Source organism: Xenopus laevis, chromosome 3L, assembly GCF_017654675.1.
Source record: "Xenopus laevis strain J_2021 chromosome 3L, Xenopus_laevis_v10.1, whole genome shotgun sequence".
In the NCBI taxonomy this organism is placed as follows: Eukaryota; Metazoa; Chordata; class Amphibia; order Anura; family Pipidae; genus Xenopus; species Xenopus laevis.
In genome coordinates, this window is record NC_054375.1 from 134,334,453 (window position 1) to 134,350,056 (window position 15,604).

Consider the following 15,604-nt stretch of genomic DNA (forward strand, 5'->3'; position numbering starts at 1 on the left):
AGTGAGCGCAACATACCGTGAAGAGAGCAGTAACACCGCTTGGAGGGACGGGTTGAGCTTTGCCACACTGCGGATCGGTTTCTATCTGTAGCCGTGTCTGGGAAATCCTGTGAGTACTAACTAAGCAGGGCCCTAATACCGGCTCTTACGATATTTCACATTGTTGCGTTTTGTCTTTTCTTTTATTTTAAAGACAAGAAGCGATCGCCAGGTGTGAACGCAATATCGGGACAAATCTTTTGGCTCCGGATTCCTGTCGAATACAGGGAACTTTTGAGACATTTGGGGGACACAAAAGTTGGTGTACTTTATTCTATAAACGGAAGCGCATATCAAACCAATTGTTTTAATCTTTTAGGGACGGAATCCCTTTGTACTTTGCGCATCCAGTGTTTTATTTTATTTTTGCGCAAGATCTATACTACTGTATGGCAGATTGTTTGCCTGCTACGTGCCCCTCCCTTGGTATTGTTACAGCAAGCGCAGGGTCTGGCACAGGAGCTGTCGGAATTCACCAGGTAACCTGCAGGTGTATGAGGAGAGGACACTGTCAGTGCAGTGATTGGCCCTCTCCCATCACACCTCTCTATGAAACAGGCTAGAGGGGGAGGGGCCCGGGGCCACTCTATATGTGCTGATAACAGGCCAATTATCACTAGTATTAGTCACTAGTATACGTCACTAGTATTAGTCTGCTGATCACAGGACAACTGGGAGAGAGGCTGTGGGGAGACTATAGATAAAATGCACCCAGCCCCCGTATGGGACAACATTGAAAACCTTTGGAATTTGGAATTTAGAAGACACCGCTTATTATATGCATTGACTATGCCTTCTCTCTATCCTTACTAACACATAGGAGTGTGAGCTGCCATACAAGCAAAGGAAGACTAATGAGGTTTGTTCTACTCTGTGCCCAGTGGCGTAACTAGATGTTGCTGGGCCCCACAGCAAATTAATTTTAGGGCCCCCAACATATCCAGTGTTTGTCCTGTTTTACCAATATATGTTCAAATTGCTCATCAATTTGAACCTCATGGGGCCCCCTGTACCTCCTGGGCCCCCCTGCAGCCGCAGGGTCTGCTTCCTCTGTAGTTACGCCCCTGTCTGTGCCCCTTTTTAGGTCCTACAAATGTAATAATGTGAATGCAGCCCATTCTCAAAGCATCTCATCAACATCAACTCCCAATCAAACTCATTGTTATGATATGCTGATATATATAAAACAAATGCCCTGAAAGTAAATATGAGGCTCTGACAACATCTTCTCCTTTTGTATGCAGCAGTATCTGGGCCCTGGTGGGTTGGGGTCCCTTGGTCAACCTAATATCTGGGCCCACTGCACTGGTCGCAGGGGATCCTCAACTGTTTTGAGTAGTGTCTGTCTCTATCTTCTGCTGGTTCTAATTCTTGAAACTATGTGGCAAAAGTCAGTTCTTCTCCAGCCAAGGCTCCAGTTTCCATAATGCTTTGGGGCAGAGACCTAATGGGCCTCATACACCATCATAACCCAAGTGGAAAGGTAAAAGTGATATACAGAAGTGCATAATAAATAGGGATGCACCCAATCCACTATTTTGGATTCGGCCGAACCCCTGAATCCATCGAGAAACATTAGGGCAAATACCGAACCGAATCCTAATTTGCATATGGATATGGTGCATCCCTATTAATTAGGGATGCATGATTTGGTTCGGGATTCGGGCAGGATTCTGCCTTTTTTAGCAGGATTCGGATTCGCCTGAATTCTTCTGCCTGGCCGAACCGAATCCTAATTTGCATATGCAAATTAAGGGCGGGGAGGGAAATCGCATGACTATTTGTCACAAAACAAGGAAGTAAAAAATGTTTTCCTCTTCGGAAAACATTCAGTTTCGTATTCGGCCGAATATTTCGGGAAAGGATTCGGGGGTTCGGCCGGCTGGAGTCGGCTGCAGGCGCAGAGAAAAATCACACGGACGAGGGTGGGGGCAGGCCCGGCTGCATGGCCCACCCCCACCTAGTTCCGTTACTGACTGTGGTCACTACTCCCAAGGTACCTCGGGCTTTCATGACACTCACCTTTTGTCCAGAGGATCAAGCCCATCACTGGGCTGCAAGAACTATGTTCCCAACATCTAATCATTTGATTTCATTTCACAGCTCTGAAGGTATCGATACGGGAGGTGAAAAAGGAAAATGGAGTTGCTCCTCCGAAAAAAAGAAGGCTCTGAAGAAAGCACCCATTCAGAAAAAAGACTGGGCAGAACTGGTCCTCTATCTTAAAGTGATACTGACACTAAAAAATGAATTTTAGCATATGAATGTACATTGATTGTTACCTATAGGTCATGTTGATAATTTTTTGCTGAGAGGTCTGTTTTTGTATATAATTGTTAGTTGAAGTTCCTAAGCCTGACTCTCTGACACTCTGACTTTGCCAACCTGACTGTCCCATCTCAGCCTGTTAGTTACAGTTTCTAATGCTAACGGACTCCTGCTGCACAAATATGGCAGCCCCCTCATACAGGAACATGGGGGATCAGACAGGTAATGTAAAAGCATCATGCAAATACTTTATGGCAAAGTTAGAAGTAGCTTGCAAAGCCAATACTATAATAGATGCAAAAAAAAGTTTAATTTCAGGTGTCAGTATCTCTTTAAGAATGGAGCCAACTGTCCTTGTCACCAGCTGGATCAACTGAAAGGGCAGTTCCTGGTGCTGGGGCGAAAGGCGAAGGCTCAGCACCTCCTGACTGCAATACACAAATGGGACAAGACCAACCGAGAGTTCAACCGCTTCATGCGTAAAGTCAAAAAGAGCAAGTGCCCTATACCGCTCACAGCCCCCCATTAAAGACAGTTCTGTGTGCTCCATAAATGCCCCCTCTAATGCTCAGATCTCAACTGAGGAGGTATAGAGAAGGAGAAACTATGAAACATGGCAGTACCCTTCAAAATGCCTTGGAAAGACTGCAAGAGATGTAGAAGTGTGTATATAAACCGTGGAACAGGCCATACTTCCCAAAAGTGCCATGTCCATGCCATGCAAAATATTCCCACATCATGTTCTCTAAAGGCTCTTACTTATCAAACACCAAATCTCTTACAGGCCGGTGCCTTGTGAACAGTTATTGGGTTATACACACCACCTGTATGAATATGTTGTGTTAGCATTGTTTTCAATGTAATTATCAGTATCTAATGTACATCGTAATTCAGCCACTTAGTAAGCCAGACGTTTATCATGTTCTTCAATAAACACCGTGTATTCTCTCAACAGTAATGGTGATGTGACCCATTTTATTTGGATGCTGCCGTAGAATTCATGGAGAAAGTCCTTCATCAAAACAGCTTCACATCAGATCATTTTAGCTTCTTCCAGTTTACCCAGACTCCTCTTTATCTGCTTCCACAGTACCTGGGTGAAGTCACATATGCAATTGAGATTAGATGTTCATTAAAGGGGTTGTTTACCTTTAAATTAACTTTAAGTAGGATGAAGAGCAGAAAGCATTTGTTTTTTTTTAGATGAGGTCAGTGACCCCTATTTGAAAGCTGGAAAGTGTCAGAAGAAGGCAAAAAATCTAAAATACTATAAAAAAAAATAATAATTAAGACCAATTGAAAAGTTGCTTAGAAATGGCCATTCTATAACATACTAAAAGTATGAACCACCCTTTTTGGGCATCATGTATCTTAATCAGTAGGGGCAAAAGTCTGCTGATGACCTTATTAAAAGTGGCCAATATAGCACTACAAAAGGGTACAGAGAAAAGGTGCAAAAAAGCAAAGTATAATTTACAGGACAATCGCCATGTTTTTTTCCCACAATGCAGATTTTCCCCCAGAATCCATCGTTATTGAGGTTGCAAAGGGGCAATACTCAATGCAATTGTGCTGAGCATTTTGCAATTGTGTCTAATATTTTTGACGTATCTCTGGTGCAATTTCTGGTGTTAAATGTGCAAGAGAAATGTGTGCACTATTGTTTTTGAGCAGCTAAACTGCGCAATTGATGCACGGCACTGAGGAAACCCAGCAGCTACCACCTAGTCTGGAGGTGGTGTTAGCTCCAGGATTCCCCTGGGCAATAGGTGCAGCAGCCCTCAGTTTGGAACGGAAGGGCTGGCCATCGTCGAGCACAACTGTACATAAGTGCAAGCAAAATTAAAGTACATTAAGGGTCGAAGTGAATTTTCGAATTTAAAAACTTTGAATTTCAAACTCATTTTTGGGTACTTCGACCATCGAATAGGCCTAAATTCGACTTCGATTCGAAGTAAAAAAAGTTTGACTTTGAAAATCGAAGTACTGTCTCTTTAAAAAAAAGTTCGACTTCGACACTTCGCCACCTTAAACCTGCCGAATTGCTATGTTAGCCTACGGGGACCTCCTAGAACCTATAGCCAACATTTGGCTAAGTTTTTAGAAGTCAAAGTAAAATCGTTTGATCGATTGATTAAATCGTTCGAATTGTTCGGTTCGAAGGAACCATTTTACTTCGACTGAATATGGCCAAATTCGATAAAAAAACCTTCAACTTCGACTATCGAAGTAATGCCATTCGATGGTCAAATTTCGAAGTTTTTTACACTTCGAAATTCGACCCTTGATAAATCTGCCCCTTAATGAAAGTGAAATGCACAACTGACTGCAGAGGAAAGTGCAGGGACTGCAACTGCACTTCAAGACATAGATAAGTCATTATGATGCCCAGCCAGCCCAAGCACCAGTACAGGTATGGAACCTGAGGCTTTTCGGATAACGGATCTTTCCATAATTTTTCATCTTCATACCTTTTTTTTTGCCGCCCCTGGTAACCAGGGAGGAGCTGCCGCCTGAGGCGAGTGCCTCTACTCGCCTCATTGGCGGAGCGCCCCTGATAAGAACAGCACTCACTCAATAGTAAAATCCAGGTCCCACTGAGACACATTTAGTTACATTGAGTAGGAAATACAACAGCCTGCCAGAAAGCAGTTCCATCCTAAAGTGCTGGCTCTTTCTGAAAGCACATGACCAGTCAACATAACCTGAGATGCTCCTACACACCAATATTACAACTAAAAAAAATACACTTGTTGGTTCAGGAATTAAATTTAATAATCTATACTGAATTATTTGCAGTGTAAACAGTGTAATTTAGAAATAAAAACGACATCATAAAATCATGAAAGAAATCCTCTAAGTATATATGTATAATATACTGTAGCTATATACTGTATATATATATATATATATTTAAGATTTTATTTGCCTCGATAGACAGTCAAAAGGTTAAAAACAAATGATATGAGCAAAAACAGCATTGTTTTTTATTGACTAATATTAACTAAATATCTTTAGAATTTTAGAAACACAACTTTTATTTTTCTTTGACGTCAACTGAGAAAGACAAATACTAAAGACGGGTAAAAGCAGCTTACATTTTCTCCTTTAACATAATATCCAAACTATACAGTTATGTATTCTGGTGTAGCATATTGTACCCAATTGTTCTCAGCATATCTGCAGTTATACATATGAGTAGGAGTTGCCCTATTGCTTACATTGACTGAGTCGATATCTATATAAATTATACAAAGGCATTTTTTAACTACAGATTAACTAAAAATAAACCAGATATTACTGTATACATTTTTTTTTTGCTTTTACAATACATTTTTTTAAATCTGAATTTAGATTTACTGTGGACAAATCTCAGTTATTAGATGAGATACATTTCCCCACAGGAAACAGTTAATTTCTCACACTGCCACCGTATATGTAACATATTTGACTGTAAAGATGGCATTTTAGGAGAATTGAAAAAAGGCTATTTCTGAATACTTGAAAACTAGACATGATACATACCTCCTAACATTTGAAAATAAAAAGAGGGACAAAAAAATTGCCTTGCGGCGAAATGTTTTTGACCACGCCCATTTTTGTGACCACACCCCCTAATAACCATGTTCATTTTACAAAATTGTGCAGGTTATGAAAGTTTGAACATATTTTTTTTCCAGTTATTACAGTTTTGCTAATGAAGGTGAATTGCCCTTTAAGCTGTGAGTCTAACTTTTCCCAAGGGACCTCCTTATCTAAATTGTTACAATTACTTATTTGCTTATCTCAAAATTGTTACAAAGTAGCTTAGTTGCACCTTGTGGCTGTTCTGGGCTCTCTGCCAAAAGAGAATTAAGTTAGAAACTTTGCATCTTTTTCTTGCTGTTCAGGGCAGAGAAAATCGAGACTTTTCAGTACAAATACCGAAGCGGGACTGTCCCACTGAAAACGGGACAGTTGGGAGGTATGGACATGTGTATAATGCTTTATTAGCTGATGAAGGTACCTAAGCTGGATACTCTTCTCTAATCTCCAGGGGCGCGCCGCCAATGAGGCGAGTTGAGAAACTCGCCTCAGGCGGCAACGCAGGAGAGGTTTCCAGGGGCAGCAAAAGCCGCTCCTGGTACCTTTAAGAGCCGAATTTTCCGGTTTTTAAACCAGAAATTCGGCTTTACTATTGCGAGAGAGCGCAATTGCGCTCTTCGCAATCGTGTTCCTGCCGGCGAGGGAGGGGCAGCATTGAAGGAGCCGCCTCAGGCGGCGCTGTAAGTAGAATCGGCGCTGCTAATCTCCATGCTTTACCAGGCCAATACAAAAAAGGTGTTTCATGGACTTATAAAGCCTAAACAATTAAATTCACAATTCCCCCGCCACCCAAGTGGGAGCAAAGTACTGTATACATAACACAGCCCAGTCTTTAATTAGCCTTTTTGTTAAACTATAAAACTACATTACATTTGTACAGCATTTGGCCAGTGCCTCACCTCTTTTTTTAAAGGGGTTGTTCACCTTTGAGTTAACTGTTAGGGGCACATTTACTAAGCTCAAGTGAAGGATTCGAAGTAAAAATACTTCGAATTTCGAAGTATTTTTTTGGGTACTTCGACAATCGAATAGGCTACTCCGACCTTCGACTACGACTTTGAATTGAACGATTCGAACTAAAAATCGTTCGACCATTCAATAGTCGAAGTACTGTCTCTTTAAAAAAAACTTAGACTAATTACTTCGCCAGCGAAAACCTACCGAGCTCCAATGTTAGCCTATGGAGACCTTCCCCATAAATTTTCTAAGTTTTTTTTTATCGAAGAAAAATCATTCGATCGATGAATTAAAATCCTTAGAATCGCTCGATGCGAAGGATTTAATTTTTTTCTTAGATCGATCGAACGAAGATTTACGCAAATCCTTCAACGGATTTGCGGTAAATCCTTTGACTTCGATATTCGAAGGATTTTACTTCGATGGTCGAATATCGAGGGTTAATTAACCCTCGATATTCGACCCTTAGTAAATGGGCCCCTTAGTATGTACAGAGTGATATTCTGAGACAATTTGCAATTGGTTTTCATTTTTTATTATTTGTGGTTTTTAACGTATTTAGCTTTTTATTCAGCAGCTCTCCAGTTTGCAATTTCAGCAATTATGGATATGACTGGAATATGAATAGGAGAGGGCCGGAATAGAAAGACATGTAATAAACATTAGCAAGAACAATATGTGTAGCCTTAGAGAGCTTTTGTATTAGAGGTCGATGACCCCCATTAGAAAGTTGGAAAGAGTCAGAAGAAGAAGGCAAGTAATTCAGAAACTATACAAAATAAATAGTAAAGACTAAATGAAAAGCTGCTTAGAATTGGCCATTCTAAACCCCCCCCCTTAAATATATAATGGTATCTACCAATAGATTATCTGGAATCAGAAGCCTTGGTTGTTATAATGATGTCATAATGGACCACTGGCTCTCTGTGCATATAGTACAGAAAACAAGATCTTCATTGTTTTTTGATTTTCCAGCCAGCTGGTTCCACCCACTTTGATTTGCTATTATGATGTCATAATGTATTATGATGTCATAATGGACAGCTGACTCTGTGCATGTAGTACAGAAAACAAGATCTTCATTGTCATTTGATTTTCCAGCCAGCTGGGACCACCCACTTTGATTTGCTATTATGATGTCATAATGGACAGCTGACTGTGCATGTAGTACAGAAAACAAGATCTTCTGTGTCATTTGATTTTCCAGCCAGCTGAGGTAAGCATCAAAGATTGAGATGGGGGGTATATTCAAGGGAATCTTAAAACCAAAGTAATTGTTGGATACTTACGCACAGGGTCCCTGAGCAATTTTACAATTTCATTTTCTGGGATATTAGCAGTTTTAGACTACTAATAACACTTTTAGCTAAAGTGCCAGAGTGTCAGTGACATCAGTTTATTTTCAGGGTTTAAAACCCCTTTAACACTATAAACTGATATAAAGTCTATAAATATATATATATCTGTATAGATCTAGGTACATATCTATATTTGTATATTGCTATACTTATATATGTTTGCTTTATTCCTGTAGAAAATCAAAAGATTTCAAAAGATTTCTACAATGAACTCCATAACAAGATTTTGGAATTGTTTTCATCGTTGTTTTCCAATCCGTCAAAAGGTAAAACAGGTTTGCAAATTACAACTTTTCACTGGCATATTGTATATGATGTTGAACCTGAATAAACACAAAGTTGAAAAAAAAAAAAAGGTAAAACTAAAAGTGTTCCTTATCTAGTGTTTTTGAGGTATCAGAGCCAGCACATTAATATAAAGTCCCAATTAGTGTGTGTTTAGACAGACCCTTTTCAAAGATCATCCTTGGAAAGTTTCCCAGGTGGGACCCAAACATTGGACTTAAATGTGTTTCAACATGTTTTGATAAATCCTGGATTTTTCCCCTAAGAGAGTGCCGATCCCTTCGTAATATGTATAATTATGTTGGGCAACATATTATCTACTAGTTCAGCTCGTTCTTATTATGTTGGCTTTGAAAAAGCCAACATCTTGATCTACTAGTTCAGCTCGTTATTTTGGCTTTGAAGAAGCCAACATACTGTTCTACTAGTTCAGCTCGTTAGTGGTGCTTGCGAAGCAAAGCATCACTACTGTTATCTTGCAAACTTATTAGTGGTGCTTGCGAAGCAAAGCATCACTACTGTTATCTTGCAAACTTATTTTTATTCTTCTTCCGTATGAAAGTTTGGCGCGTAACTAGTCCCGCACCGTTTGTCCTAGACCCATGAATGAGGTGTCAAATCGTGCGGCTTAATCGGGAATGGGGTGGTATGACTTTTCTAAGGGGTGGGTGGTTAATTGCCCCTTGCGGGGGCAATTAAAGGGGACCTGTCACCCTAAGAAATAATTTCAAATTCTTTTCTATCATGTTAGTTGAGCAAAATAAACTTTACTTACACTGTATTTATTATTTAAATTTTGTTTCCTTCTGTCTTGGAATTATACAATCACAGCAAGCAGGCAGCAGCCATTTTGTGGACACGGTTATTAAGGGAAATTGTGTATCACCCCAAAATCTTGTGTATGCACCGGAATGGGGGACCTAATGTCAATGTGCAGCACCCTACACAATTATAGGGCCTGAGGAGGGAAGGGGGAAAGTGAGAAGAGCAGTGACATGTAGGAAGTGCTGAATGGAAAGTGAAAGTAATTGATTGCCCCTCCTCTATGCCACGGGCATAGAGGCGGGGCAGGTAATATTTGATTGACAGCTTAGATATTTAAACACCTTTATAACAGGTATGGATGTTTTAATGAAAAACATTTTTGGGGTTTCATATTTAATTTGCAAAGGACTTTCATTATGCAGCTTTTAATGTGTAGGTGACAGGTCCACTTTAACCACCCCGAAAAGTCCCATAGATTAACATTGAGGCCAACTTTTGACGGATTCTAGCGCAGAGAGGGAATCTTGTAGAAACGTTAAATTTACCACATTTGAAGAGGTTTGCGACCTGTGTCAGATGATACCCCACACGAGGGTATAAGTTTTACCCCCGGGGCAGGAGAGGTCCCCAAATTTGCCCCATTGACTTATAATGGGGAATTTATCGAATAATTAGTTTGTCGCAGACCCATGAATGAGGTGTCAAACCGTTCAGCTTATTCGGGAATGGGGTGTTGTGACTTTTCTGTCCTATTTTGGGGACCCAAAAAAGTGAGCGGAGCCGCAAACAACCAATCAGATTTTCCCTATTGACTTCAATGAGAAAATGTAAACAGCTGTAATTCTCACAGTAATAAAGCCAGAGCTCCCAAACTTGGCACCGTGGGTCACTGGGTGACTGCGGCCAAAATTTACAAAAAGTGGGCGGAGTCTACAACAGCCAATCAAATTTCAGCCATTCAATTAAATAGGAAAATTTTAAACTGCTGCCGCTCTTAGACGGTTAATGGCAGGGTCCTCAAAGTTGGCACAGTTGGTCACTGGGGGACTGGGATTAAAATTAAGAAAAGTGGGTGGAGCCAAAACCAACCAATCAGATTTCTTTGATTGGTTTTAATGGGAAAAATTAAGAAGGCTGCCATTCTCTCAGTATTGATGTCAGGGACCTTGAATATCACAAATGTGGTCGCTGGGGGTTTCCACTTCAAGTTTAGAAAAAGTGGGCGGAGCCACCAACAACCAATCAAATTTCATTCATTGATTTTCAATAGAAAAAAATAGAAATGCAGCCATTTTTACACATTAAATGACAGCATTCCCAAACTTTGGTATGTTAGTCACTGAGTGACTGTGGTTCACAATTAGGAAAAGAAGGGGCGGGGCAACAACAGCCAATCAGATTTCAGCCTTTGACCTTAATGAAAAATGATAAACTGCTGCTATTATCACGGTTTAAATGCTAGGTGTACCAAACTTGGCTCAATTACTCACTGGGTGACTGCGGTCAAAATTTAGGAAAAGTGGGTGGAGCCATAAACAGCCAATCCGTTTTCACCTATTGACTTCAATGTAAAATTTTGTATTACCGCCGTTCTCACAGTTTTAAAACCGGAGGCCCCAAACTTGGCACTGACCATGACTATGTAACTGGGGTTAAAATTCAGAAAAATAGGCGGAGCTTAAGACAGCCAATCAAATTTTACCTAACGCTATTCAATGGGAATATTTAAATTCCTGTCATTCTTACACTGTTAATGTAAGAGTGCTCAAACTTGGTCCATTTGGTGACTGGGTTGCAAATTTTTAAAAGTGGGCGGAGCCAAAAATAGCCAGTTTGTTTGGATTGATTTCAATGGTAAAATTTGGTTGGCTTTAAATTTCACTGGTTTAATCCGGATTCTACCGACTTTGTGTACTCTCTAGGCACCAGGGGCGACTGGGCAAGACACCCAACATATATGGGGGGCCTGAGTTTTGCCACGGCAAGCACCACTCACATTTTCTTCAGGAAATGTACCTCTCTAGTTTTTATTCTTCTTCCGTATGAAAGTTTGGCGCGTAACTAGTCCCGCACCGTTTGTCCTAGACCCATGAATGAGGTGTCAAATCGTGCGGCTTAATCGGGAATGGGGTGGTATGACTTTTCTAAGGGGTGGGTGGTTAATTGCCCCTTGCGGGGGCAATTAACCACCCCGAAAAGTCCCATAGATTAACATTGAGGCCAACTTTTGACGGATTCTAGCGCAGAGAGGGAATCTTGTAGAAACGTTAAATTTACCACATTTGAAGAGGTTTGCGACCTGTGTCAGATGATACCCCACACGAGGGTATAAGTTTTACCCCCGGGGCAGGAGAGGTCCCCAAATTTGCCCCATTGACTTATAATGGGGAATTTATCGAATAATTAGTTTGTCGCAGACCCATGAATGAGGTGTCAAACCGTTCAGCTTATTCGGGAATGGGGTGTTGTGACTTTTCTGTCCTATTTTGGGGACCCAAAAAAGTGAGCGGAGCCGCAAACAACCAATCAGATTTTCCCTATTGACTTCAATGAGAAAATGTAAACAGCTGTAATTCTCACAGTAATAAAGCCAGAGCTCCCAAACTTGGCACCGTGGGTCACTGGGTGACTGCAGCCAAAATTTACAAAAAGTGGGCGGAGTCTATAACAGCCAATCAAATTTCAGCCATTCAATTAAATAGGAAAATTTTAAACTGCTGCCGCTCTTAGACGGTTAATGGCAGGGTCCTCAAAGTTGGCACAGTTGGTCACTGGGGGACTGGGATTAAAATTAAGAAAAGTGGGTGGAGCCAAAACCAACCAATCAGATTTCTTTGATTGGTTTTAATGGGAAAAATTAAGAAGGCTGCCATTCTCTCAGTATTGATGTCAGGGACCTTGAATATCACAAATGTGGTCGCTGGGGGTTTCCACTTCAAGTTTAGAAAAAGTGGGCGGAGCCACCAACAACCAATCAAATTTCATTCATTGATTTTCAATAGAAAAAAATAGAAATGCTGCCATTTTTACACATTAAATGACAGCATTCCCAAACTTTGGTATGTTAGTCACTGAGTGACTGTGGTTCACAATTAGGAAAAAAAGGGGCGGGGCAACAACAGCCAATCAGATTTGGGCCTGAGTTTTGCCACGGCAAGCACCACTCACATTTTCTTCAGGAAATGTACCTCTCTAGTTATGTTGGCTATGAAATAGCCAACATACTGTTCTTCGAGTTCAGCTCGTTCTTCTTCTTCTTCTTCTTCTTATTATTATTGGCGAACCCCATTTTCTAAACGCTACTCCTCCTACAGTTTTAGGGGTGCAAGCGCCAAACTTTCCACACTTATTCCTCTTATAGCAAAGTACGTTGCTTGTGCTTTAATAAGCGATCCCACCCACCCCGCCCCTGTGGCGACCCCCCGACGACCCCTTTTTTCCCCTTGACTTTGACAGGGAAAAATTTCAAATCGCCGCCACTCGTACAGTTTTGAAGATACAGTCCCCAAACTCGGACCACATATAGTTGATGTCACCCCGAATAAAAATAAGTATTTGGGGGGGGCACCCCAAAGTGGGCGGAGCTACCAACGCCCAATGAAAATTTAGCAATTTTCTATACGCTACTCCTCCCAGAGGTTTAGGAGTACAATTATGATACTTTGCACACTTGTTCGGCTCATACCCGAATAGGTTGCTTGTGCTTTGTTAAGCGATCCCACCCTCCGTGCCCCTGTGGCGACCCCCCGACGACCCCATTTTTCCCCATAGACTTTCATTGGAAAACTTGAAACTTTTGCCACTTGTACAGCTTTGAAGTTACACTCACCAAACTTGGGTCATTTAGTCATGGGGTGAAGCTGAAAAATTCTGTCCTATTTTGGGGACCCACCCCGCCCCTGTGGCGACCCCCCGACGACCCCTTTTTTCCCATTGAGATTGACAGGGAAAAATTTCAAATCGCTGCCACTTGTACAGTTTTGAAGATCCAGTCCCCAAACTCGGACCACATATAGTTGATGTCACCCCGAATAAAAATAAGTATTTTGGGGGGGGCACCCCAAAGTGGGCGGAGCTACCAACGCCCAATGAAAATTGAGCAATTTTCTAAACGCTACTCCTCCCAGAGTTTTAGGAGTACAATTATGAAACTTTGCACACTTGTTCGACTCATACTCGAATAGGTTGCTTGTGCTTTGTTAAGCGATCCCAACCTCCGTGCCCCTGTGGCGACCCCCCGACGACCCCTTTTTTCCCCATAGACTTTCATTGGAAAACTTGAAACTTTTGCCACTTGTACAGCTTTGAAGTTACACTCACCAAACTTGGCTCATTTAGTCATGGGGTGAAACTGAAAAATTCTGTCCTATTTTGGGGACCCAAAAAAGTGGGCGGAGCCGCAAACAACCAATCAGATTTTCCCTATTGACTTCAATTTGGGTGACTGCGGCCAAAATTTACAAAAAGTGGGCGGAGTCTACAACAGCCAATCAAATTTCAGCCATTCAAATAAATAGGAAAATGTTAAACTGCTGCCGCTCTTAGACGGTTAATGGCAGGGTCCTCAAACTTGGCACAGTTGGTCACTGGGGGACTGGGATTAAAATTAAGAAAAGTGGGTGGAGCCAAAACCAACCAATCAGATTTCTTTGATTGATTTTAATGAGAACAATTAAGAAGGCTGCCATTTTCTCAGTATTGATGTCAGGGACCTTGAATATCACAAATGTGGCCGCTGGGGGTTTCCACTTCAAGTTTAGAAAAAGTGGGCGGAGCCACCAACAACCAATCGAATTTCATTCATTGATTTTCACTAGAAAAAAATAAAAATGCTGCCATTTTTACACATTAAATCACAGCATTCACAAACTTTGAAATGTTAGTCACTGAGTGACTGTGGTTCATAATTAGGAAAAAAAGGGGCGGGGCAACAACAACCAATCAGATTTCAGCCATTGACCTTAAAGAAAAATGATAAACTGCTGCTATTATCACAGTTTAAATGCTAGGTGTACCAAACTTGACTCAATTACTCACTGGGTGACTGCGGTCAAAATTTAGGAAAAGTGGGTGGAGCCAAAAACAGCCAATCAGTTTTCACCTCTTGACTTTAATGTAAAATTTTGTATTACCGCCGTTCTCACAGTTTTAAAACCGGAGGCCCCAAACTTGGCACTGACCATGACTAGGTAACTGGGGTTAAAATTCAGAAAACTGACAGCCAATCACATTTTACCAAACGCTATTCAATGGGAATATTTAAATTCCTGTCAATCTTACACTGTTAATGTAAGAGTGCTCAAACTTGGTCCATTTGGTGAAGGGGTGACTGGGATGCAAATTTTTTAAAGTGGGCGGAGCCAAAAATAGCCAGTTTGTTTGAATGGATTTCAATGGTAAAATTGGATTGGCTTTAAATTTCACCGTTTTAATCCGGATTCTACCGACTTTGTGTACTCTCTAGGCACCGGGGGCGACTGGGCAAGACACCTATAGCGTTTCATAGCCAACATCCCGTGGTTTCTTCAGAAACGACACCCTCTAGTTCTTCTTATTCTTATTATTATTAGCCCCCCGGTTTTCTAAACGCTACTCCTCCTACAGTTTTCGGGGTACAAGCGCCAAACTTTCCACACCTATTCGCCTTATAGCAAATTACGTTGCTTGTGCTTTAGTAAGCGATCCCACCCACTGCGCCCGTGCGGCGGACCACCGAAGACACCTTTTTTCGTATTGACTTTGACAGGGAAAATTTTCAAATCGCTCCCGCTCGTACAGTTTTGAAGCTACACTCCCCAAACTCGGACCGCATATTGTTGGTGCCACCCCGAATAAAAATATGTATTTTTGGGGGGCACCCCAAAGTGGGCGGAGCTACCAACAGCCAATGAAATTTTAGCAATTTTCTAAACGCTACTCCTCCCAGAGTTTTAGGAGTACAATTATGAAACTTTGCACACTTGTTCGGCTCATACCCGAATAGGTTGCTTGTGCTCTGTTAAGCAATCCCACCCTCCGTGGCCCTGTGGCGGCCCCCCAAAGACCCCATTTTTTCCCATAGACTTTCATTGGAAAATTTGAAACTTTTGCCACTCGTACAGCATTAAAGTTACACTCACCAAACTTGGGTCACTTAGTCATGGGGTCAACCTGAAAAGTTCTGTCACATTTTGGGGACTCCAAAAAGTGGGCGGAGCAACAAACAGCCAATCAGATTTTCCCTATTGACTTCAATGAGAAAATGTCAAACACTGTCATTCCCACAGTGTTAAAGCCAGAGACCCAAAACTTCTCACCATGGGTCACTGGGGTTAGAATTTGGAAAAGTGGGCGGAGTCTACCACAGC